The 27,139-nt window shown below is 43.8% G+C and overlaps 6 non-coding genes across 6 annotated transcripts; all 6 read right to left on the bottom strand.

Moving 5' to 3' along the window:
• Positions 1–834: 834 nt before the first annotated feature.
• Positions 835–906, bottom strand: trnam-cau (transfer RNA methionine (anticodon CAU)). The gene has a single exon. It is a non-coding gene; the product is annotated as a tRNA-Met (tRNA).
• Positions 907–15,046: 14,140 nt separating this feature from the next.
• On the bottom strand, positions 15,047–15,118 carry trnam-cau (transfer RNA methionine (anticodon CAU)). The gene has a single exon. It is a non-coding gene; the product is annotated as a tRNA-Met (tRNA).
• A 651-nt stretch (positions 15,119–15,769) lies between these two features.
• On the bottom strand, positions 15,770–15,841 carry trnam-cau (transfer RNA methionine (anticodon CAU)). The gene has a single exon. It is a non-coding gene; the product is annotated as a tRNA-Met (tRNA).
• Positions 15,842–19,929: 4,088 nt separating this feature from the next.
• trnam-cau (transfer RNA methionine (anticodon CAU)) lies at positions 19,930–20,001 on the bottom strand. Its single transcript has one exon. It is a non-coding gene; the product is annotated as a tRNA-Met (tRNA).
• Positions 20,002–22,366: 2,365 nt separating this feature from the next.
• On the bottom strand, positions 22,367–22,438 carry trnal-caa (transfer RNA leucine (anticodon CAA)). The gene has a single exon. It is a non-coding gene; the product is annotated as a tRNA-Leu (tRNA).
• Positions 22,439–25,776: 3,338 nt separating this feature from the next.
• trnam-cau (transfer RNA methionine (anticodon CAU)) lies at positions 25,777–25,848 on the bottom strand. The gene has a single exon. It is a non-coding gene; the product is annotated as a tRNA-Met (tRNA).
• Between the last annotated feature and the right edge of the window lie 1,291 nt (positions 25,849–27,139).

Below are 27,139 nucleotides of genomic sequence, written 5' to 3' on the forward strand. Positions count from 1 at the left end.
AAGCCTATGGGCAAATTCGATGTCATGCTCTTTCAGTGGAATGGATAGGAGAGCGGAGAGGGTCTTAGCCAGGTAGGTCTCCATGTTGTAGCCTGCCTCGCTCTTCTCTGGCAGGTACAGCAAACGGAGATTCCTTCGCCTGGATTGATTTTCAAGGTTGTCAATTGCGTTCAACGCTTCTTCAAGTTTATGATCCAGGGCTTTAATGACCAACTCTTGAGCTGCCACCTTGTTGGTTTGCAAAAGCAAGTTGGCCTCGGTTGACTCCAGCCGCGCACCGATAGAATTCACTGAAGTGTTTAGTTTGTCCATTTTCTTGGAAAGAGCGTCTAGTTTATCCATTTTACTGGTAAGATTGGCGTTCGATGCCACCAGCGTGTCCAGCGTTGCCTGAATTTTCTCCATCACTGGTGTGGCTCGGGTCTTAGGAGACATACACAGGAGTTTGGAATTGTTTCCTTGTTTGTTTGGGTTAACTCACGCAGTTTGTTTGTTTGTTTGGGTTAACTCACGCAAGCCTGCCTAGAAGTCCCAAACGGCAGATAGCATAATAAATCAACATCGACATATAAAGAGAACGTATTTGCAGTTAGCAACGAGTTGATTAGGGGTATAAAATCATTCTTTCTCCCCAAGAGAGTCGGACCCACACGTCTCACTCACTGCCGTCCGCCATCTCAAGCGTCGGTATGGTAAACAACTTTAAATTGCCATCACGGCGTCTGATGTGGACAATACGTGTTGGGTAGTCCACACGTACTGCAGCACAGGATTCTTGATTCTGATTTTAAATGCTATTCATTTTAAGACTGAATCATTGCATAGTTCTGATTTTAGCAGAGGATGGTTTCGATCCATCGACCTCTGGGTTATGGGCCCAGCACGCTTCCGCTGCGCTACTCTGCTTCAAATCATCCCAGACGGGACACAAACCCACAAATCCAGACTTAGGAGGTAGGTGCTTTATCCATTAGAACACTGGGGCACACGCGTATTTACAACATGAGATTAGACCAAAGAAATGAACGACCAACCAAGCACTAGCAAGGACTGAAATACAAAAGAATAAGGTAGGTATACTCGTCCTTAATTAACCCCAGTCTCGCTACCAATCCCACGCTCAATCATCTTCGTAACGGATATTTGTTTTAAAATGCTTGCTATGTATCTCTAATATTGTGAGTAGAACACTTCATGCTATCTATTGAGGCTAGACTAAAAATATAATTGCAATTCATTTCATTGATTGATGCTATTTTAGGTGGTCCTGCTAGCAGAGAATGGTTTCGATCCATCGCCCTCTGGGTTATGGGCCCAGCACGCTACCGCTGCGCTACTCTGCTTAACCAATACACAATATCGAGTCAACATCTGAACCCTGGCTCTTTGCGCATTGTTATCTTTTTATGGTAAACATCATTAAATTGCCATCACAGCTTCTGAAGTGGGCAATACGTGTGGGGTAGTCCACACGTACTGCAGCACAGGATACTTGATTCTGAATACTATTCATTTTACGACTGAAACTTTGAAACAGTCTGATTATAGCAGAGGATGGTTTCGATCCAACGACCTCTGGGTTATGGGCCCAGCACGCTTCCGCTGCGCCACTCTGCTTAACAGTCACAAAATATAGATGCAACATCTAAACCCTGGCTCAATGCACATTGTTATATTTTATGGTAAACATCTTTAAATTGCAATCACGGCGTCTGATGTGGGCAATACGTGTTGGGTAGTCCACACGTACTGCAGCACAGGATTCTTGATTCTGATGTTAAATGCTATTCATTTTAAGACTGAATCATTGAATAGTTCTGATTATAGCAGAGGATGGTTTCGATCCAACGACCTCTGGGTTATGGGCCCAGCACGCTTCCGCTGCGCCACTCTGCTTAACAGTCACAAAATATAGATGCAACATCTAAACCCTGGCTCAATGCACATTGTTATATTTTATGGTAAACATCTTTAAATTGCAATCACGGCGTCTGATGTGGGCAATACGTGTTGGGTAGTCCACACGTACTGCAGCACAGGATTCTTGATTCTGATGTTAAATGCTATTCATTTTAAGACTGAATCATTGAATAGTTCTGATTATAGCAGAGGATGGTTTCGATCCAACGACCTCTGGGTTATGGGCCCAGCACGCTTCCGCTTGGCCACTCTGCTTCAAATCAACCCAGACGGGACACGAACCCACAAATCCAGGTTTAGGAGGTAGGTGCTTTATCCATTAGAACACTGAGGCACACGCGTATTTACAACATGAGATTAGACCAAAGAAATGAACGACCAACCAAGCACTAGCAATGACTGAAATACAAAAGAATAAGGTAGGTATACTCGTTCTTAATTTTTCAATCAACCCCAGTCTCGCTACCAATCCCACGCTCAATCATCTTCGTAACGGATATTTGTTTTAAAATTCTTGCTATTTATCACTAATATTGTAAGTAGAACACTTCATGCTATCTATTGAGGCTAGACTATTGATTTAATTGTAATTCATTGATGCTATATTAGGTAATCCTGCGAGCAGAGGATGGTTTCAATCCATCGACCTCTGGGTTATGGGCCCAGCACGCTTCCGCTGTGCCACTCTGCTTAACAAATACACAATATCGAGTCAACATCTGAACCCTGGCTCTTTGCGCATTGTTATCTTTTGTGGGAAACATCTTTAAATTGCCATCACAGCTTCTGAAGTGGGCAATACGTGTGGGGCAGTCCACACGTACTGCAGCACAGGATTCTGAATACTATTCATTTTACGACTAAAACGTTGAAACGGTCTGATTATAGAAGAGGATGGTTTCGATCCATCGACCTCTGGGTTATGGGCCCAGCACGCTTCCGCTGCGCCACTCTGCTTAACAGTTACAAAATATAGATGCAACATCTAAACCCTGGCTCAATGCGCATTGTTATTTTTTATGGTAAACATCTTTAAATTGCCATCACGGCGTCTGATGTGGGCAATACGTGTTGGGTAGTCCACACGTACTGCAGCACAGGATTCTTGATTCTGATTTTAAATGCTATTCATTTTAAGACTGAATCACTGAATAGTTCTGATTATAGCAGAGGATGGTTTCGATCCATCGACCTCTGGGTTATGGGCCCAGCACGTTTCCGCTGCGCCACTCTGCTCTAAATCATCCCAGACGGGACACAAATCCACAAATCCAGGTTTAGGAGGTAGGTGCTTTATCCATTAGAACACTGGGGCACACGCGTATTTACAACATGAGATTAGACCAAAGAAATGAACCACCAACCAAGCACTAGCAAGGACTGAAATACAAAAGAATAAGGTAGGTATACTCGTTCTTAATTTTTCAATCAACCCCAGTCTCGCTACCAATCCCACGCTCAATCATCTTCGTAACGGATATTTGGTTTAAATTGCCTGCTATTTATCTCTAATATTGTGAGTAGAACACTTCATGCTATCTATTGAGGCTAGACTAAGAATGTAATTGCAATTCATTTCATTGATTGTTGCTATATTAGGTAATCCTGCTAGCAGAGGATGGTGTCGATCCATCGACGTCCGGGTTATGGGCCCAGCACGCTTCCGCTGCGCCACTCTGCTTAACAAATACACAATATCGAGTCAACATCTGAACCCTGGCTCTTTGCGCATTGTTATCTTTCGTGGTAACCATCTTTAATTTGCCATCACAGCTTCTGAAGTGGGCAATACGTGTGGGGTAGTCCACACGTACTGCAGCACAGGATTGTTGATTCTGAATACTATTCATTTTACGACTGAAACTTTGAAATGGTCTGATTATAGCAGAGAATGGTATCGAACCATCAACCTCTGGGTTATGGGCCCAGCACGCTTCCGCTGCGCCACTCTGCTTTAAATCATCCCAGAAGGGACACGAACCCACAAATCCAGGTTTAGGAGTGTAATGTGATAATGTATGGACGTATCAGTATATTACGGAGTGACGTAGTTCCGGTCACTAGTGGATGAGTTGAACCAGTTATGAAGACACGCTCGGGAAATCCGACCACCTCTCCGGTTCAGACTCAATGAGTGATTTTTGACTGTTTTTATTGCTAATGCCTAACCATTTTTTTTCTAGGTTTCGTTACTGTCTTAACAGTGGGCTGATTTAGTTGAAAGAAAAAAATATATATAAGAGGAAATGCTTTTGGTAAAAATAGATTTAATTTTGAATAAGAAAAAGTTTGCTTACCTGAATCTGCAATTAGAGTAGGTATTGTTTATCCGAATGTATGTTTAGGATTCTCTGGATGGACTCAATACAGGTAAAGGTTACTTTTAGTTTATTGTCTTAAAAGGGGGAGATGTAATGTGATTATGTATGGACGTATCAGTATATTACGGAGTGACGTAGTTCCGGTCACTAGTGGATGAGTTGAACCAGTTATGAAGACACGCTCGAATGAGCTCTGTATTAAGATCTGTTAACCTTCTAATAAATACCACGACAAGTGACACAACGTGTGCGTATCGTGACATGGTGTCAGAAGTGACGAACTGAACGCCGAAAGAACGGAGATGGCAAAGTTTGGACTGCCAGAACAGTTTGACTTTACCCGGCCAGGGGATGGCCGACATGGAGGCGCCGATTCGACAGGTTTCGTGCAGCTTCCAAGCTCAACAAAGAGAGCTGTGAGGTACAAGTCAACTCTCTTCTCTACTCGATGGAGAAAGACGCAGAGCCAACTTATGAATCGTTTGTGTATACGGAGGACGACGACAATGATAACCCTGAACTTAACTACGAGATAGTTATAGCTAGGTTTGATGATCACTTCGTGCCTAGACGCAACGTGATCCATGACCGAGCATGCTTCCACAAGCGTGTGCAGAAGGAGGGAGAAACTGTAGAATCTTTTGTGAGAAGCCTGTATGAGCTTGCTCAATACTGTGAGTTCGGCATAACAAAGGATGAACAAATTAGGGACCGACTCGTTATTGGCATTCTAGATAGCGAGGTCTTACAAAAGTTGCAACTTGAGGCTGATCTTACGCTAAAGAGGGCTATCCTCCTAGCCCGACAGAGCGAGCAGATCAAGAAGCAGAGCGTGGAGCGGGCAGAGTGCTCAGTGAATGCTGTGGGACAAAGGGGACAGGCAGGTTGGAACCGCGGCAAAGACATGCGGCAGCGATATGGGCGAAACTTTCCGGAACGTGAGGAGTCCAGCAAACAAAATGGATGCCCACGGTGTGGCACAACACACACACGTGAGGAACGTTGCCCTGCACGCGACAAGAACTGGCGGCGATGCGGTAAGCTGGGACACTTTGAACTGTTGTGCAAAAGCAAAATTACTAAACAATTAATGGCTGTGACACACGAATATGATGATGATTAGGGATCGACCGATACAGATTTTTTAGGGCCGATACGATACCGATATTTTTTCATCAGCCTTAGCCGATACGCCGATACCGATATTTAGAGCCGATACTACTTTTTTTTTTTTTTTTTTTTTGTTCCCTCAATCATAAAAATTACACTGATAACAAATGTTACAAGTCTCAATTAAAAAAAAGGAACATTTATTGAACTTCAATATAAAAAACTATATTTAACAAATAGTAAAAACAGGTGAGTAAAAAAAAAAAGTAAAAAAAAAAAAATAAAATAAAAATCGGCGAAAATCGGCCGCATATCGGCCGATACCGATACACGTAAAAAACGCGAATATCGGCCGATAATATCGGCCGACCGATATATCGGTCGATCCCTAATGATGATGATGATGATCAAGCTTTCTTTATCGGAGCTGTGACAAATCAGGCCCATAGAGTAGTTGAACAGCCAGATTTCAGTGACGATTGGCGTGTCACACTGCCCATCAACAATAGTCTAGTGGACTTTAAAATTGACACGGGGGCAGACATTACTGTAATGACTGAGAAAACATACAGCAAACTGCCAGACAAGCCCCAGTTAGCTAGAACCACAGTCAGTGCCACAAGCCCAGGAGGGGAAGTGGAATGCACAGGCAAATTCCTGGCCACATGCCTGCACAAGGGCCAAAAGTATGCTTCTGGATTAAAAGGACGATTAAAGGACGATTCGCACAGAATCTACTGGGGGGAGGTGTAGCCAAATCCATGGGCCTCGTGAAACGGCTGAATGCAGTCAGCACAGAGAAGGACGACCTATTCGGGGAAATAGGTCTCCTACAGTGCGACCCTGTCAAAATCGTGCTGAAACCAGGCGCGGAGCCCTATGCTGCCACAACGCCGCGCCGGGTGCCGTTTCCCCTCCTGCCCAAAGTCGAGAAGGAGCTGGGGCGCATGTTAGAGTTGAGCATAATCGAGCATGTCACGGGCCCAACTGACTGGTGCGCACCCATGGTGCCTGCGGAGAAAAAGAATAAAGACCAGGTCAGAGTGTGTGTGGATCTCAAAAGGCTGAACAAGGCTTTCAAGCGAGAACTGTACGTGTTGCCCACACTGGAGGACATTGCTCCCAAGCTAGCCGGGGCAAAGGTGTTCTCCGCACTAGATGCTTCTAGTGGCTTCTGGCAAATTCTCCTGGACCCGGATAGCCAAATACTGACCACCTTCATCACACCCATGGGCAGGTTTTGCTTCAGGAGGCTCCCATTCGGGATCTCGTCAGCCCCTGAAATTTTCCAAAGACTCATGACAGAGCTGCTCAGTGGCCACGAGGGAGTCGTGGTCGTGATGGACGACATACTCGCCTACGGTGCGGACGAGGAGGAACACAACAGGCGGCTGAATGCAGTCCTCCAGACCATAAGGCAGTCTGGACTGAAACTGAACAAAGCCAAGTGCCAGTTCAACATGTCGGAGATTGGCTACTTCGGACACATAATCAGCGCAGAGGGCATGAAACCAGACAAAAGCAAGGTGAGCGCAATCACTGACATGCCCAGCCCAAATAACATGGGAGAGCTGCGCCGGGTCCTAGGCATGATCAATTACCTGGGGAGGTTCTTGCCAGGCCTCTCAACTGTGCTACACCCAGTCACTGACCTGCTCAAGAAGGACAGTGCGTGGGCATGGGGTGACCTCAGGAGAGAGCGATGCAGAAAGCCAAAGACATGCTCTCATCAGCCCCAACACTGGCCTACTACGACTCCAACCGCCGCACCGTCGTCAGCGCTGACGCCAGCAGCTACGGCCTGGGCGCCACACTACTTCAGGAGTACAGCGGTGAGTTGAGACCTGTTGCATTCTGCTCACGCACACTCACAGAATCAGAGAAACGTTACTCCCAAATAGAAAAGGAGTGCTTGGCAGCGGTGTGGTCGTGTGAACGATTTGTACGCTATGTACAGGGGCTAGACAGTTTTTGCCTCCAGACAGACCACAAGCCGCTTGTCCCATTGATTAATGCATGCGACCTGGACAAAGCGCCGGTGCGGTGCCAGAGACTGTTAATGCGCATGATGCGGTTCAATGTTACAGCTGTGCATGTTCCAGGAAAACAGCTGATCGTGGCAGATGCGCTGTCCAGGAGCCCTCTGACTCAGGCCGGGTCAGAGACGGAGCGCCACATCAAGGCGTATGTCGATGCGGTGGTGACAAACAAGCCCATGTCATCAGAGAAGTTGGAGGAGATAAGAGGAGTAACGCAGACTGATCCAGACCTTCAGGCGGTCATCTCCAGCGTGCAGAACGGCTGGCGAAAGACTCACAACTTTCCCTCTTTCTCTGCATTCTACTCTGCCAGGCATCACCTCTCTGAAGCGAGGGGACTAGTTCTGTATGACGACAGAATTGTGATTCCTAAAATACTGAGAGCAGACATTCTGAAGAAAATTCATGCTGGTCACCAAGGACTGACAAAGTGCCGCGAAAGAGCCAAGCTCTCCGTCTGGTGGCCCGGCATTGGTGGCGACATCAAGGCAACAGTGTCGCAGTGCAAGTTCTGCATAGAACACAAGCCCAAGCAGTGGCATTAGCCTCTCATCACAACAGCCCTACCGGGGGGGCCTTGGCAGAGGATCGCTGCTGACCTATGCGAGCTGGAAGGGAAGCAGTATCTAGTGGTTGTGGACTACTATTCCAGGTATGTCGAAATGGCACACTTACCTTCTACATCAAGCTTGCAGGTCATCACGCGTCTCAAAGCCATCTTCAGCAGATGGGGCGTACCTCTCGAACGAGTCAGCGACAACGGTCTGCAGTTCACTTCAGCAGAATTCACTGACTTTTGCAAAGAGTACGGGTTCACACACGCAACCTCAAGCCCCCACTACCCCCAGGCAAACGGGGCAGCAGAGAGAGCAGTCCAGACTGCTAAAAGACTGCTGAAACAGCCAGACCCGTACCTTGCTCTGATGAGCTACCTGGCCACGCCCATTGCTGCAACGGGAGCTAGTCCAGCTCAACTCATGCTGGGACGACAAATTCGCACCACAGTCCCCACATTGGAGCAAAACTTGCAAAAGACTCCAATAAGCCCTGAACAAGTAAGAGGAAATGACTCTAATGCCAAAAGATCCTACGAGTACTTCTACAACCGCCGACACTCCACCCTCCGTCTCCCAGAGCTGCCGACAGGTCAGGCAGTCCGTGTCAAGCAGGACACAGACAAGGGGTGGAAGACCCCTGCGCAGGTGGTGGCGAGAGCGGAACAACCCAGATCCTACATGGTCAAGATGGACAACGGCACAGTGTTGCGGCGCAACAGGAGACACCTCGAGGCTGTTCCTGAGACCACCGGGCCTACAGAACCACAGCTACAGCCCGGGACCGGCCCAGCACGTCCCGTCAGCAGTCCACTTCCTGGTATGGTCACCAGGGGCCAAAGAGCATCACCAGGGCCCTCTGCACCAGAGGCTACACAGACACCGGCACGGCCTACTCTGTCTGGTGACACAGCCAGACTGACCTCCAGGGGCCGGGAAATCCGACCACCTCTCCGGTTCAGACTCAATGAGTGATTTTTGACTGTTTTTATTGCTAATGCCTAACCATTTTTTTTCTAGGTTTCGTTACTGTCTTAACAGTGGGCTGATTTAGTTGAAAGAAAAAAATATATATAAGAGGAAATGCTTTTGGTAAAAATAGATTTAATTTTGAATAAGAAAAAGTTTGCTTACCTGAATCTGCAATTAGAGTAGGTATTGTTTATCCGAATGTATGTTTAGGATTCTCTGGATGGACTCAATACAGGTAAAGGTTACTTTTAGTTTATTGTCTTAAAAGGGGGAGATGTAATGTGATTATGTATGGACGTATCAGTATATTACCGAGTGACGTAGTTCCGGTCACTAGTGGATGAGTTGAACCAGTTATGAAGACACGCTCGAATGAGCTCTGTATTAAGATCTGTTAACCTTCTAATAAATACCACGACAAGTGACACAACGTGTGCGTATCGTGACAAGGAGGTAGGTGCTTTATCCATTAGAACGGGGCACACGCGTATTTACAACATGAGATTAGACCAAAGAAATGAACGACCTACCAAGGACTAGCAAGGACTGAAATACAAAAGAATAAGGTAGGTATACTCGTTCTTAATTTTTCAATCAACCCCAGTCTCGCTACCAATCCCACGCTCAATCATCTTCGTAAAGGATATTTCTTTTAAAATGCTTGCTATTTATCTCTAATATTGTGAGTAGAACACTTCATGCTATCTATTGAGGCTAGACTATATATATTAGGTATTCCTGCTAGCAGAGGAGGTTTTCGATCCATCGACCTCTGGGTTATGGGCCCAGCACTCTTCCGCTGCGCCACTCTGCTTTACAATTACGCAATATCAAGTCAACATCTGAACCCTGGCTCTTTGGGCATTGTTATCTTTTGTAGTAAACATCTATAAATTGCCATCACAGCTTCTGAAGTGGGCAATACGTGTGGGGTAGTCCACACGTACTGCAGCACAGGATTCTTGATTCTGAATACTATTCATCTTACGCCTGAAACTTTGAAACGGTCTGATTATAGCAGAGGATGGTTTCGATCCATCGACCTCTGGGTTATGGGCCCAGCACGCATCCGCTGCGCTACTCTGCTTAACAATTACACAATATCGAGTCAACATCTGAACCCTGGCTCTTTGCGCATTGTTATCTTTTGTGGGAAACATCTTTAAATTGCCATCACAGCTTCTGAAGTGGGCAATACGTGTGGGGTAGTCCAAACGTACTGCAGCACAGGATTCTTAATACTATTCATTTTACGACTGAAACTTTGAAACGGTCTGATTATAGCAGAGGATGGTTTCGATCCATCGACCTCTGGGTTATGGGCCCAGCACGCTTCTGCTGCGCTACTCTGCTTAATAGTTACGAAATATAGATGCAACATCTAAACCCTGGCTCAATGCACATTGTTATTTTTTATAGGAAACATCTTTAATTTGCCATCGCAGTGTCTGATGTGGGCAATACGTGTTGGGTAGTCCACACGTACTGCAGCACAGGATTCTTGATTCTGAATTTAATTGCTATTCATTTTAAGACTGAATCATTGAATAGTTCTGATTATAGCAGATGATGGTTTCGATCCATCGACCTCTGGATTATGGGCCCAGCACGCTTCCGCTGCGCCATTCTGCTTCAAATCATCCCAGACGGGACACGAACCCACAAATCCAGGTTTAGGAGGTAGGTGCTTTATCCATTAGAACACTGGGGCACACGCGTATTTACAACAGGAGATTAGACCAAATAAATGAACGACCAACCAAGCACTAGCAAGGACTGAAATACAAAAGAATAAGGTAGGTATACTCGTTCTTAATTTTTCAATCAACCCCAGTCTCGCTACCAATCCCACGCTCAATCATCTTCGTAACGGATATTTGTTTTAAAATGCTTGCTATTAATCTCTAATATTGTGAGTAGAACACTTCATGCTATCTATTGAGGCTAGACTAAAATGTTAATTAGATTTTCATTGATTGATTCTATATTAGGTAATCCTGATTGCAGAGGATGGTTTTGATCCATCGACCTCTGGATTATGGGCCCAGCACGCTTACGCTGCGCCACTCTGCTTTACAGTTACACAATATCGAGTCAACATCTGAACCCTGACTCTTTGCGCATTGTTATCTTTTGTGGTAAACATCTTTAAATTGCCATCACAGCTTCTGAAGTGGGCAATACGTGTGGGGTAGTCCACACGTACTGCAGCACAGGATTCTTGATTCTGAATGCTATTCATTTTACGACTAAAACTTTGAAACGGTCTGATTATAGCAGAGGATGGTTTCGATCCATCAACCTCTGGGTTATGGGCCCAGCACGCTTCCGCTCCGCCACTCTGCTTCAAATAATCCCAGCCGGGACACAAACCCACAAATCCAGGTTTAGGAGGTAGGTGCTTTATCCATTAGAACACTGGGGCACACGCGTATTTACAACATGAGATTAGACCAAAGAAATGAACGACCAACCAAGCACTAGCAAGGACTGAAATACAAAAGAATAAGGTAGGTATACTCGTTCTTAATTTTTCAATCAACCCCAGTCTCGCTACCAATCCCACGCTCAATCATCTTCGTAACGGATATTTGTTTTAAAATGCTTGCTATTAATCTCTAATATTGTGAGTAGAACACTTCATGCTATCTATTGAGGCTAGACTAAAAAGTTAATTGCAATTCATTGATTGATTGATGCTATATTAGGTAATCCTGATAGCAGAGGATGGTTTTGATCCATCGACCTCTGGGTTATGGGCCCAGCACACTTCCGCTGCGCCACTCTGCTTAACAGTTATAAAATATAGATGCAACATCTAAACCCTGGCTCAATGCACATTGTTATTTTTTATGGTAAACATCTTTAAATTGCTATCACGGCGTCTGATGTGGGCAATACGTGTTGGGTAGTCCACACGTACTGCAGAACAGGATTCTTGATTCTGATTTTAAATGCTATTCATTTTAAGAGTGAATCATTGAATAGTTCTGATTATAGCAGAGGTTGGTTTCGATCCATCGACCTCTGGGTTATGGGCCCAGCACGCTTCCGCTGCGCCACTCTGCTTCAAATCATCCCAGACGGGACACAAACCCACAAATCCAGGTTTAGGAGGTAGGTGCTTTATCCATTAGAACACTGGGGCACGCGCGTATTTACAACATGAGATTAGACCAAAGAAATGAACGACCAACCAAGCACTAGCAAGGACTGAAATACAAAAGAATAGGGTAGGTATACTCGTTCTTAATTTTTCAATCAACCCCAGTCTCGCTACCAATCCCACGCTCAATCATCTTCGTAACGGATATTTGTTTTAAAATGCTTGCTATTTATCTCTAATATTGTGAGTAAAACACTTCATGCTATCTATTGAGGCTAGACTAAAAAAATAATTGCAATTCATTTCATTGATTGATTGATGCTATATTTGGTAATCTTGCTAGCAGAGGATGGTTTCGATCCATCGACCTCTGGGTTATGGGCCCAGCACGCTTCCGCTGCGTCACTCTGCTTTACAATTACACAATATCGAGTCAACATCTGAACCCTGGCTCTTTGCGCATTGTTATCTTTTGTGGTAAACATCTTTAAATTGCCATCACAGCTTCTGAAGTGGGCAATACGTGTGGGGTAGTCCACACATACTGCAGCACAGAATTCTTGATTCTGAATGCTATTCAATTTACGACTGAAACTTTGAAACAGTCTGAATATAGCAGAGGATGGTTTCGATCCATCGACCACTGGGCTAAGGGCCCAGCACGCTTCCGCTGCGCAACACTGCTTAACAATTATAAAATATAGATGCAACATCTAAACCCTGGCTCGATGCACATTGTTATTTTTTATGGTAAACATCTTTAAATTGCCATCACGGCGTCTGAGCCCTGTTTCAGGTAGCTGGTTTTGAGGCAACCCCGAGTTTGTTCGCTCTGAGTTAGTGGAAACTCTGGGTTTTCCGTTTCAGGTAGCAGGTTCAGCGCAACCGAGAGTTGGTTGCTGCGGCAACATACGCCGTGGACCTAACCTGCTCGGGAGGTGGTTAGACCTACTCTGAGTTTGTTGTCTATAAGGCTGAAGGCAGCTCTCCGACAGAAGGAAGTGTTAGAAATGGCATGTCCTTTTCTACGAGAGCCTGTGGACGTAGAGGCTGCGATCCTCAGAAGGAATCTCCGTGAGGAACGATTATTAAGACCCCGGTTGGATATACTTTATTTTCCTGATAATTTTCTTCACGAGCGCTATCGTTTTTCAGCGCAATCTATCATTTATTTAGACCACCTTCTCAGCCCCCATGTTAACTGTCAAACGCACCGGGGGCATGCTTTAAGTTTTTTTTTTATTTTTTTTATCGCAATTAACGCATGTGCAGAATGATCCGCCCCGTGCATCCCACCCGCTCTGTACTACAGTCACTTCAACGTTGTGGCTTTCCCATGATCAGAGTAGCTGACTAACCACGGACCTATAACTGCTGCAAGTCAAGAAACTCATTTTAAGAATGCAAGGCAGAAAAGACCCTGGTACTGCTTTTAACCAGATGCTGTTCTTCTCTACATGCACATGCTCAGCATAATCGTCTGCATTGTTCACTGAAATAAAACCCTTTGAGTAAACTGTTCAACAAAATAACTTGTCCCACCACAGCCCGTGTTCTAATAAAGACAATCTACTTATTATGAGGATTTTTTGATTTCCTGAAAGCACAAAAAAAAAAAAGTTTTTTAGAGCAGGGAACAGTATCCCAGTTTGCACCTCACCCACTTATAACTTATGTTCCAAAATTTGGATCTCCAAAGCATCCTTTTGTATCTTTTGAATTGTTACAATTGCATGGAGGTTGGTGAGGGCATCTGGTTCAAGTAGGGCGATGACGCCATCAGTAACTGGAAGAAGATGATTAGACAGTGCAATTATTACTTGAGCCAGAATATTGCCCCATCAAATTTGCAACGCGCTGGGTTGCGTGTACATATTAAATTATTTTGAATAACCAACCTCTTATACTGTAAAGGCACTTCTATCCTGGGGGGTGGGGGGGATCAGAGGAGCTCCCCCCAGGGATGCCCTCAGCCACAGGACGCATACTCTGTTGGCTGAGGGCCATCTCCTCAGCCTCTGTGAGGGCTGCAGAGGTGGACCCCCTCCAGTCTGCCGGGCCTCTGCATTTTTTCGATATGCTAACATGGAGGAAAATGTTTCCCTTATATTCAATAAGCGCTATTTTGAAGACACATATATATTTATAATGCATTTTGCCTAGGTGTAGCCTTCTAATATATCTAAATCCTATTAAATATTGGCAGTGTTGGGGTGGCTGGGAAATGTACTACTTACATTTACTGCTTAAATATAGTATACAAATATATAATACATGTTGAACATAGCTGTTAAATTAGGTAGAGCAGGCAAAACAGCACAATTGACTTTGATTTCAATTAAACATTAGTTTACCTTTTTAAACTATATTTTGGTAGCCTAGGCCTACTTCATTTGCTGCCAAGTCCTCGTGGGGCAACTCGGGGTTGCGTAAATTGACAAGCACACACACAGACACAATTTACATATAGAATAAGTGGAAGATATTAAACTTTCCTCTTATTTTATTTTATTTTACTAATTTATTTGACTCACGCATTGACTTGTTCAGCTATTTCCTGCCGAGCTCTCTCGCGCTCTCGCTGCCGTGGCGGTATTGCTTTTTTTTGTTAAAATAGGTAACTGCTCGGCATACACGTTCATTAGAATTTCCAATTCCGTGGGGGAAAAGTAAGTGGATCTACGCTTTTGGTCCATGTTTGATCATGTTATCAGAGATCCATTGATGATGGCTCTTCATAGTCAACAGGCACGCCCTCAACCCAAAGTGAACATACTCAGAGTTGATTAACCCAACGCTGATCACCTGTTCTGAAACCGAAAACCCAGAGTTGCTTTTCAACCCTGAGTCAACCAACTCAGAGCGCAGGATTAAACTCAGAGTATGTTAAACCTGCTACCTGAAACAGGCCTCTGATGTGGGCAATACGTGTTGGGTAGACCACACGTACTGCAGAACAGGATTCTTGATTCTGATTTTAAATGCTATTTATTTTAAGACTGAATCAATGAATAGTTCTGATTATAGCAGAGGATGGTTTCGATCCATCGACCTCTGGGTTATGGGCCCAGCACGCTTCCGCTGCGCCACTCTGCTTCAAATAATGCCAGACGGGACACGAACCCACAAATCCAGGTTTAGGAGGTAGATGCTTTATCCATTAGAACACTGGGGCACACGCGTATTTACAACATGAGATTAGACCAAAGAAATGAACGACCAACCAAGCACTAGCAAGGACTGAAATACAAAAGAATAAGGTAGGTATACTCGTTCTTAATTTTTCAATCAACCCCAGTCTCGCTACCAATCCCACGCTCAATCATCTTCGTAACGGATATTTGTTTTAAAATGCTTGCTATTTATCTCTAATATTGTGAGTAGAACACTTCATGCTATCTATTGAGGCTAGACTAAAAATTGAATTGCAATTCATTTCATTGATTGATTGATGCTATATTAGGTAATCCTGCTAGCAGAGATTGGTTTCGATCCATCGACCTCTGGGTTATGGGCCCAGCACGCTTCCGCTGCGCCACTCTGCTTAACAGATACAAATATATAGATGCAACATCTAAACCCTGGCTCAATGCACATTGTTATTTTTCATGGTAAACATCATTAAATTGCCATCACGGCGTCTGATGTGGGCAATACATGTCGGGTAGTCCACACGTACTTCAGCACAGGATTCTTGATTCTGAATGCTATTCATTTTAAGACTGAATCATTGAATAGTTCTGATTATAGCAGAGGATGGTTTCGATCCATCGACCTCTGGGTTATGGGCCCAGCACGCTTCCGCTGCGCCACTCTGCTTTACAATTACACAATATCGAGTCAACATCTGAACCCTTGCTCTTTGCGCATTGTTATCTTTTGTGGGAAACATCTTTAAATTGCCATCACAGCTTCTGAAGTGGGCAATACGTTTGGGGTAGTCCACACGTACTGCAGCACAGGATTCTTGATTCTGAATGCTATTCATTTTATGACTGAAACTTTGAAACGGTCTGATTATAGCAGAGCATGGTTTCGATCCATCGACCTCTGGGTTATGGGCCCAGCACGCTTCCGCTGCGCCACTCTGCTTAACAGTTATAAAATATAGATGCAACATCTAAACCCTGGCTCAATGCACATTGTTATTTTTTATGGTAAACATCTTTAAATTGCCATCACAGCGTCTGATGTGGGCAATACGTGTTGGGTAGTCCACACGTACTGCAGAACAGGATTCTTGATTCTGATTTTAAATGCTATTCATTTTAAGAGTGAATCATTGAATAGTTCTGATTATAGCAGAGGTTGGTTTCGATCCATCGACCTCTGGGTTATGGGCCCAGCACGCTTCCGCTACGCCACTCTGCTTCAAATCATCCCAGACGGGACACAAACCCACAAATCCAGGTTTAGGAGGTAGGTGCTTTATCCATTAGAACACTGGGGCACGCGCGTATTTACAACATGAGATTAGACCAAAGAAATGAACGACCAACCAAGCACTAGCAAGGACTGAAATACAAAAGAATAGGGTAGGTATACTCGTTCTTAATTTTTCAATCAACCCCAGTCTCGCTACCAATCCCACGCTCAATCATCTTCGTAACGGATATTTGTTTTAAAATGCTTGCTATTTATCTCTAATATTGTGAGTAGAACACTTCATGCTATCTATTGAGGCTAGACTAAACAAATAAGTGCAATTCATTTCATTGATTGATTGATGCTATATTTGGTAATCCTGCTAGCAGAGGATGGTTTCGATCCATCGACCTCTGGGTTATGGGCCCAGCACGCTTCCGCTGCGTCACTCTGCTTTACAATTACACAATATCGAGTCAACATCTGAACCCTGGCTCTTTGCGCATTGTTATCTTTTGTAGTAAACATCTTTAAATTGCCATCACAGCTTCCGAAGTGGGCAATACGTGTGGGGTAGTCCACACGTACTGCAGCACAGGATTCTTGATGCTATTAATTTTACGACTGATACTTTGAAACGGTCTGATTATAGCAGAGTATGGTTTCAATCCATCGACCTCGGGGTTATGTGCCCAGCACGCTTCCGCTGCGCCACTCTGCTTAACAAACACATAATATCGAGTCAACATCTGAACCCTGGCTCTTTGCGCATTGTTATCTTATGTGGTAAACATCTTTAAATTGCCATCACAGCTTCTGAAGTGGGCAATACGTGTGGGGTAGTCCACACGTACTGCAGAACAGGATTCTTGATTCTGATTTTAAATGCTATTCATTTTAAGACTGAATCATTGCATTGTTCTGATTATAGCAGAGGATGGTTTCGATCCATCGACCTCTGGGTTATGGGCCCAGCACGCTTCTGCTGCGCCACTCTGCTTTACAATTACACAATATCGAGTCAACATCTGAACCCTGGCTCTTTGCGCATTGTTATCTTTTGTGGTAAACATCTTTAAATTGCCATCACAGCTTCTGAAGTGGGCAATACGTGTGGGGTAGTCCACACGTACTGCAGCACAGAAATCTTGATTCTGAATGCTAATCAATTTACGACTGAAACTTTGAAACGGTCTGAATATAGCAGAAGATGGTTTCGATCCATCGACCACTGGGCTAAGGGCCCAGCACGCTTCCGCTGCGCAACACTGCTTAACAATTATAAAATATAGATGCAACATCTAAACCCTGGCTCGATGCACATTGTTATTTTTTATGGTAAACATCTTTAAATTGCCATCACGGCGTCTGAGCCCTGTTTCAGGTAGCAGGTTCAGCGCAACCGAGAGTTGGTTGCTGCGGCAACATACGCCGTGGACCTAACCTGCTCGGGAGGTGGTTAGACCTACTCTGAGTTTGTTGTCTATAAGGCTGAAGGCAGCTCTCCGACAGAAGGAAGTGTTAGAAATGGCATGTCCTTTTCTACGAGAGCCTGTGGAAGTAGAGGCTGCGATCCTCAGAAGGAATCTCCGTGAGGAACGATTATTAAGACCCCGGTTGGATATACTTTATTTTCCTGATAATTTTCTTCACGAGCGCTATCGTTTTTCAGCGCAATCTATCATTTATTTAGACCACCTTCTCAGCCCCCATGTTAACTGTCAAACGCACCGGGGGCATGCTTTAAGTTTTTTTTTTTTTTTTTTTTATCGCAATTAACGCATGTGCAGAATGATCCGCCCCGTGCATCCCACCCACTCTGTACTACAGTCACTTCAACGTTGTGGCTTTCCCATGATCAGAGTAGCTGACTAACCACGGACCTATAACTGCTGCAAGTCAAGAAACTCATTTTAAGAATGCAAGGCAGAAAAGACCCTGGTACTGCTTTTAACCAGATGCTGTTCTTCTCTACATGCACATGCTCAGCATAATCGTCTGCATTGTTCACTGAAATAAAACCCTTTGAGTAAACTGTTCAACAAAATAACTTGTCCCACCACAGCCCGTGTTCTAATAAAGACAATCTACTTATTATGAGGATTTTTTGATTTCCTGAAAGCACAAAAAAAAAAAAGTTTTTTAGAGCAGGGAACAGTATCCCAGTTTGCACCTCACCCACTTATAACTTATGTTCCAAAATTTGGATCTCCAAAGCATCCTTTTGTATCTTTTGAATTGTTACAATTGCATGGAGGTTGGTGAGGGCATCTGGTTCAAGTAGGGCGATGACGCCATCAGTAACTGGAAGAAGATGATTAGACAGTGCAATTATTACTTGAGCCAGAATATTGCCCCATCAAATTTGCAACGCGCTGGGTTGCGTGTACATATTAAATTATTTTGAATAACCAACCTCTTATACTGTAAAGGCACTTCTATCCTGGGGGGGGGGGGGGATCAGAGGAGCTCCCCCCAGGGATGCCCTCAGCCACAGGACGCATACTCTGTTGGCTGAGGGCCATCTCCTCAGCCTCTGTGAGGGCTGCAGAGGTGGACCCCCTCCAGTCTGCCGGGCCTCTGCATTTTTTCGATATGCTAACATGGAGGAAAATGTTTCCCTTATATTCAATAAGCGCTATTTTGAAGACACATATATATTTATAATGCATTTTGCCTAGGTGTAGCCTTCTAATATATCTAAATCCTATTAAATATTGGCAGTGTTGGGGTGGCTGGGAAATGTACTACTTACATTTACTGCTTAAATATAGTATACAAATATATAATACATGTTGAACATAGCTGTTAAATTAGGTAGAGCAGGCAAAACAGCACAATTGACTTTGATTTCAATTAAACATTAGTTTACCTTTTTAAACTATATTTTGGTAGCCTAGGCCTACTTCATTTGCTGCCAAGTCCTCGTGGGGCAACTCGGGGTTGCGTAAATTGACAAGCACACACACAGACACAATTTACATATTGAATAAGTGGAAGATATTAAACTTTCCTCTTATTTTATTTTATTTTACTAATTTATTTGACTCACGCATTGACTTGTTCAGCTATTTCCTGCCGAGCTCTCTCGCGCTCTCGCTGCCATGGCGGTATTGCTTTTTTTTGTTAAAATAGGTAACTGCTCGGCATACACGTTCATTAGAATTTCCAATTCCGTGGGGGAAAAGTAAGTGGATCTACGCTTTTGGTCCATGTTTGATCATGTTATCAGAGATCCATTGATGATGGCTCTTCATAGTCAACAGGCACGCCCTCAACCCAAAGTGAACATACTCAGAGTTGATTAACCCAACGCTGATCACCTGTTCTGAAACCGAAAACCCAGAGTTGCTTTTCAACCCTGAGTCAACCAACTCAGAGCGCAGGATTAAACTCAGAGTATGTTAAACCTGCTACCTGAAACAGGCCTCTGATGTGGGCAATACGTGTTGGGTAGACCACACATACTGCAGAACAGGATTCTTGATTCTGATTTTAAATGCTATTTATTTTAAGACTGAATCAATGAATAGTTCTGATTATAGCAGAGGATGGTTTCGATCCATCGACCTCTGGGTTATGGGCCCAGCACGCTTCCGCTGCGCCACTCTGCTTCAAATAATGCCAGACGGGACACGAACCCACAAATCCAGGTTTAGGAGGTAGATGCTTTATCCATTAGAACACTGGGGCACACGCGTATTTACAACATGAGATTAGACCAAATAAATGAACGACCAACCAAGCACTAGCAAGGACTGAAATACAAAAGAATAAGGTAGGTATACTCGTTCTTAATTTTTCAATCAACCCCAGTCTCGCTACCAATCCCACGCTCAATCATCTTCGTAACGGATATTTGTTTTAAAATGCTTGCTATTTATCTCTAATATTGTGAGTAGAACACTTCATGCTATCTATTGAGGCTAGACTAAATATTGAATTGCAATTCATTTCATTGATTGATTGATGCTATATTAGGTAATCCTGCTAGCAGAGGATGGTTTCGATCCATCGACCTCTGGGTTATGGCCCCAGCACGCTTCCGCTGCGCCACTCTGCTTAACAGATCCAAAAATATAGATGCAACATCTAAACCCTGGCTCAATGCACATTGTTATTTTTCATGGTAAACATCATTAAATTGCCATCACGGCGTCTGATGTGGGCAATACATGTCGGGTAGTCCACACGTACTTCAGCACAGGATTCTTGATTCTGAATGCTATTCATTTTATGACTGAAACTTTGAAACGGTCTGATTATAGCAGAGCATGGTTTCGATCCATCGACCTCTGGGTTATGGGCCCAGCACGCTTCCGCTGCGCCACTCTGCTTAACAGTTATAAAATATAGATGCAACATCTAAACCCTGGCTCAATGCACATTGTTATTTTTTATGGTAAACATCTTTAAATTGCCATCACGGCGTCTGATGTGGGCAATACGTGTTGGGTAGTCCACACGTACTGCAGAACAGGATTCTTGATTCTGATTTTAAATGCTATTCATTTTAAGAGTGAATCATTGAATAGTTCTGATTATAGCGGAGGTTGGTTTCGATCCATCGACCTCTGGGTTATGGGCCCAGCACGCTTCCGCTACGCCACTCTGCTTCAAATCATCCCAGACGGGACACAAACCCACAAACGACCAACCAAGCACTAGCAAGGACTGAAATACAAAAGAATAGGGTAGGTATACTCGTTCTTAATTTTTCAATCAACCCCAGTCTCGCTACCAATCCCACGCTCAATCATCTTCGTAACGGATATTTGTTTTAAAATGCTTGCTATTTATCTCTAATATTGTGAGTAGAACACTTCATGCTATCTATTGAGGCTAGACTAAAAAGATAATTGCAATTCATTTCATTGATTGATGCTATATTTGGTAATCCTGCTAGCAGAGGATGGTTTCGATGCATCGACCTCTGGGTTATGGGCCCAGCACGCTTCCGCTGGGTCACTCTGCTTTACAATTACACAATATCGAGTCAACATCTGAACCCTGGCTCTTTGCGCATTGTTATCTTTTGTGGTAAACATCTTTAAATTGCCATCACAGCTTCTGAAGTGGGCAATACGTGTGGGGTAGTCCACACGTACTGCAGCACAGGATTCTTGATGCTATTAATTTTACGACTGAAACTTTGAAACGGTCTGATTATAGCAGAGGATGGTTTAGATCCATCGACCTCTGGGTTATGGGCCCAGCACGCTTCCTCTGCGCCACTCTCCTTAACAATTACACAATATCGAGTCAACATCTGAACCCTGGCTCTTTGCGCATTGTTATCGTTTGTCATAAACATCTTTAAATTGCCATTACAGCTTCTGAAGTGGGCAATACGTGTGGGGTAGTCCACACGTACTGCAGCACAGGATTCTTGATTCCGAATGCTATTCATTTTACGACTGAAACTTTGAAACGGTCTGATTATAGCAGAGGATGGTTTCATTCCATCGACCTCAGGGTTATGGGCCCAGCACGCTTCCGCTGCGCCACTCTGCTTAACAGTTAAATAATATAGATGCAACATCTAAACCCTGGCTCAATGCACATTGTTATGGTAAACATCTTTAAATTGCCATCACGGCGACTGATGTGGGCAATACGTGTTGGGTAGTCCACACGTACTGCAGCACAGGATTCTTGATTCTGATTTTAAATACTATTCATTTTAAGACTGAATCATTGAATAGTTCTGATTATTGCAGAGGATGGTTTCGATCCATCGACCTCTGGGTTATGGGCCCAACACGCTTCCGCTGCGCCACTCTGCTTTACAAATACACAATATCGAATCAACATCTGAACCCTTGCTCTTTGCGCATTGATATCTTTTGTGGTAAACATCTTTAAATTGCCATCACAGCTTCTGAAGTGGGCAATACGTGTGGGGTAGTCCACACGTACTGAAGCACAGGATTCTTGATTCTGAATGCTATTCATTTTACGACTGAAACGGTCTGATTATAGCAGAGAATGGTTTCGATCCATCGACCTCTGGGTTTTGGGCCCAGCACGCTTCCGCTGCGCCACTCTGCTTCAAACAATCCCAGACGGAACACAAACCCACAAATCCAGGTTTCGGAGGTAGGTGCTTTATCCATTAGAACACTGGGGCACACGCGTATACAATTTACAACATGAGATTAGACCAAAGAAATGAACGACCAACCAAGCGCTAGCAAGGACTGAAACACAAAAGAATAAGGTAGGTATACTCGTTCTTAATTTTTCAATCAACCCCAGTCTCGCTACCAATCCCACGCTCAATCATCTTCGTAACGGATATTTGTTTTAAAATGCTTGCTATTTATCTCTAATATTGTGAGTAGAACACTTCATGCTATCTATTGAGGCTAGACTACAAATTTGATTACAATTCACTTCATTGATTGATTGATGCTATATTCGGTAATCCTGCTAGCAGAGGATGGTTTCGATCCATCGACCTCTGGGTTATGGGCCCAGCACTCTTCCGCAGCGCCACTTAGCTTAATAATTACACAATATCGAGTCAACATCTGAACCCTGGCTCTTTGCGCATTGTTATCTTTTGTGGTGAATAACTTTAAATTGCCATCACAGCTTCTGAAGTGGGCGATACTTGTGGGGTAGTCCACACGTACTGCAGCATAGGATTCTGGATTCTATTCATTTTACGACTGAATATTTGAAACAGTCTGATTATAGCAGAGGGTGGTTTCGAGCCATCGACCTCTGGGTTATGGGCCCAGCACTCTTCCGCTGCGCCACTCTGCTTAACAGTTACAAAATATAGATGCAACATCTAAACCCTGGCTCAATGCACGTTGTTATTTTTTATGGTAAACATCTTGAAATTGCCAACACGGCGTCTGATGTGGGCAATACGTGTGGGGTAGTCCACACGTACTGCAGAACAGGATTCTTGATTCTGATTTTAAATGCTATTCATTTTAAGACTGAAACTTTGAAGCGGTCTGATTATAGCAGAGGGTGGTTTCGATCCATCGACCTCTGGGTTATGGGCCCAGCACCCTTCCGCTGCGCCACTCTGCTTAAGAAATTCGAATTATAGATGCAACATTTACCCTGGCTCAATGCACATTGTTATTTTTTATGGTAAACATCTTTAAATTGCCATCACGGCGTCTGAGCCCTGTTTCAGGTAGCTGGTTTTGAGGCAACCCCGAGTTTGTTCGCTCTGAGTTAGTGGAAACTCTGGGTTTTCCGTTTCAGGTAGCAGGTTCAGCGCAACCGAGAGTTGGTTGCTGCGGCAACATACGCCGTGGACCTAACCTGCTCGGGAGGTGGTTAGACCTACTCTGAGTTTGTTGTCTATAAGGCTGAAGGCAGCTCTCCGACAGAAGGAAGTGTTAGAAATGGCATGTCCTTTTCTACGAGAGCCTGTGGAAGTAGAGGCTGCGATCCTCAGAAGGAATCTCCGTGAGGAACGATTATTAAGACCCCGGTTGGATATACTTTATTTTCCTGATAATTTTCTTCACGAGCGCTATCGTTTTTCAGCGCAATCTATCATTTATTTAGACCACCTTCTCAGCCCCCATGTTAACTGTCAAACGCACCGGGGGCATGCTTTAAGTTTTTTTTTTTTTTTTTTTTTATCGCAATTAACGCATGTGCAGAATGATCCGCCCCGTGCATCCCACCCACTCTGTACTACAGTCACTTCAACGTTGTGGCTTTCCCATGATCAGAGTAGCTGACTAACCACGGACCTATAACTGCTGCAAGTCAAGAAACTCATTTTAAGAATGCAAGGCAGAAAAGACCCTGGTACTGCTTTTAACCAGATGCTGTTCTTCTCTACATGCACATGCTCAGCATAATCGTCTGCATTGTTCACTGAAATAAAACCCTTTGAGTAAACTGTTCAACAAAATAACTTGTCCCACCACAGCCCGTGTTCTAATAAAGACAATCTACTTATTATGAGGATTTTTTGATTTCCTGAAAGCACAAAAAAAAAAAAGTTTTTTAGAGCAGGGAACAGTATCCCAGTTTGCACCTCACCCACTTATAACTTATGTTCCAAAATTTGGATCTCCAAAGCATCCTTTTGTATCTTTTGAATTGTTACAATTGCATGGAGGTTGGTGAGGGCATCTGGTTCAAGTAGGGCGATGACGCCATCAGTAACTGGAAGAAGATGATTAGACAGTGCAATTATTACTTGAGCCAGAATATTGCCCCATCAAATTTGCAACGCGCTGGGTTGCGTGTACATATTAAATTATTTTGAATAACCAACCTCTTATACTGTAAAGGCACTTCTATCCTGGGGGGTGGGGGGGATCAGAGGAGCTCCCCCCAGGGATGCCCTCAGCCACAGGACGCATACTCTGTTGGCTGAGGGCCATCTCCTCAGCCTCTGTGAGGGCTGCAGAGGTGGACCCCCTCCAGTCTGCCGGGCCTCTGCATTTTTTCGATATGCTAACATGGAGGAAAATGTTTCCCTTATATTCAATAAGCGCTATTTTGAAGACACATATATATTTATAATGCATTTTGCCTAGGTGTAGCCTTCTAATATATCTAAATCCTATTAAATATTGGCAGTGTTGGGGTGGCTGGGAAATGTACTACTTACATTTACTGCTTAAATATAGTATACAAATATATAATACATGTTGAACATAGCTGTTAAATTAGGTAGAGCAGGCAAAACAGCACAATTGACTTTGATTTCAATTAAACATTAGTTTACCTTTTTAAACTATATTTTGGTAGCCTAGGCCTACTTCATTTGCTGCCAAGTCCTCGTGGGGCAACTCGGGGTTGCGTAAATTGACAAGCACACACACAGACACAATTTACATATTGAATAAGTGGAAGATATTAAACTTTCCTCTTATTTTATTTTATTTTACTAATTTATTTGACTCACGCATTGACTTGTTCAGCTATTTCCTGCCGAGCTCTCTCGCGCTCTCGCTGCCATGGCGGTATTGCTTTTTTTTGTTAAAATAGGTAACTGCTCGGCATACACGTTCATTAGAATTTCCAATTCCGTGGGGGAAAAGTAAGTGGATCTACGCTTTTGGTCCATGTTTGATCATGTTATCAGAGATCCATTGATGATGGCTCTTCATAGTCAACAGGCACGCCCTCAACCCAAAGTGAACATACTCAGAGTTGATTAACCCAACGCTGATCACCTGTTCTGAAACCGAAAACCCAGAGTTGCTTTTCAACCCTGAGTCAACCAACTCAGAGCGCAGGATTAAACTCAGAGTATGTTAAACCTGCTACCTGAAACAGGCCTCTGATGTGGGCAATACGTGTTGGGTAGACCACACATACTGCAGAACAGGATTCTTGATTCTGATTTTAAATGCTATTTATTTTAAGACTGAATCAATGAATAGTTCTGATTATAGCAGAGGATGGTTTCGATCCATCGACCTCTGGGTTATGGGCCCAGCACGCTTCCGCTGCGCCACTCTGCTTCAAATAATGCCAGACGGGACACGAACCCACAAATCCAGGTTTAGGAGGTAGATGCTTTATCCATTAGAACACTGGGGCACACGCGTATTTACAACATGAGATTAGACCAAATAAATGAACGACCAACCAAGCACTAGCAAGGACTGAAATACAAAAGAATAAGGTAGGTATACTCGTTCTTAATTTTTCAATCAACCCCAGTCTCGCTACCAATCCCACGCTCAATCATCTTCGTAACGGATATTTGTTTTAAAATGCTTGCTATTTATCTCTAATATTGTGAGTAGAACACTTCATGCTATCTATTGAGGCTAGACTAAATATTGAATTGCAATTCATTTCATTGATTGATTGATGCTATATTAGGTAATCCTGCTAGCAGAGGATGGTTTCGATCCATCGACCTCTGGGTTATGGCCCCAGCACGCTTCCGCTGCGCCACTCTGCTTAACAGATCCAAAAATATAGATGCAACATCTAAACCCTGGCTCAATGCACATTGTTATTTTTCATGGTAAACATCATTAAATTGCCATCACGGCGTCTGATGTGGGCAATACATGTCGGGTAGTCCACACGTACTTCAGCACAGGATTCTTGATTCTGAATGCTATTCATTTTATGACTGAAACTTTGAAACGGTCTGATTATAGCAGAGCATGGTTTCGATCCATCGACCTCTGGGTTATGGGCCCAGCACGCTTCCGCTGCGCCACTCTGCTTAACAGTTATAAAATATAGATGCAACATCTAAACCCTGGCTCAATGCACATTGTTATTTTTTATGGTAAACATCTTTAAATTGCCATCACGGCGTCTGATGTGGGCAATACGTGTTGGGTAGTCCACACGTACTGCAGAACAGGATTCTTGATTCTGATTTTAAATGCTATTCATTTTAAGAGTGAATCATTGAATAGTTCTGATTATAGCGGAGGTTGGTTTCGATCCATCGACCTCTGGGTTATGGGCCCAGCACGCTTCCGCTACGCCACTCTGCTTCAAATCATCCCAGACGGGACACAAACCCACAAACGACCAACCAAGCACTAGCAAGGACTGAAATACAAAAGAATAGGGTAGGTATACTCGTTCTTAATTTTTCAATCAACCCCAGTCTCGCTACCAATCCCACGCTCAATCATCTTCGTAACGGATATTTGTTTTAAAATGCTTGCTATTTATCTCTAATATTGTGAGTAGAACACTTCATGCTATCTATTGAGGCTAGACTAAAAAGATAATTGCAATTCATTTCATTGATTGATGCTATATTTGGTAATCCTGCTA

This window comes from Gadus morhua, chromosome 6, assembly GCF_902167405.1.
Source record: "Gadus morhua chromosome 6, gadMor3.0, whole genome shotgun sequence".
In the NCBI taxonomy this organism is placed as follows: domain Eukaryota; kingdom Metazoa; phylum Chordata; class Actinopteri; order Gadiformes; family Gadidae; genus Gadus; species Gadus morhua.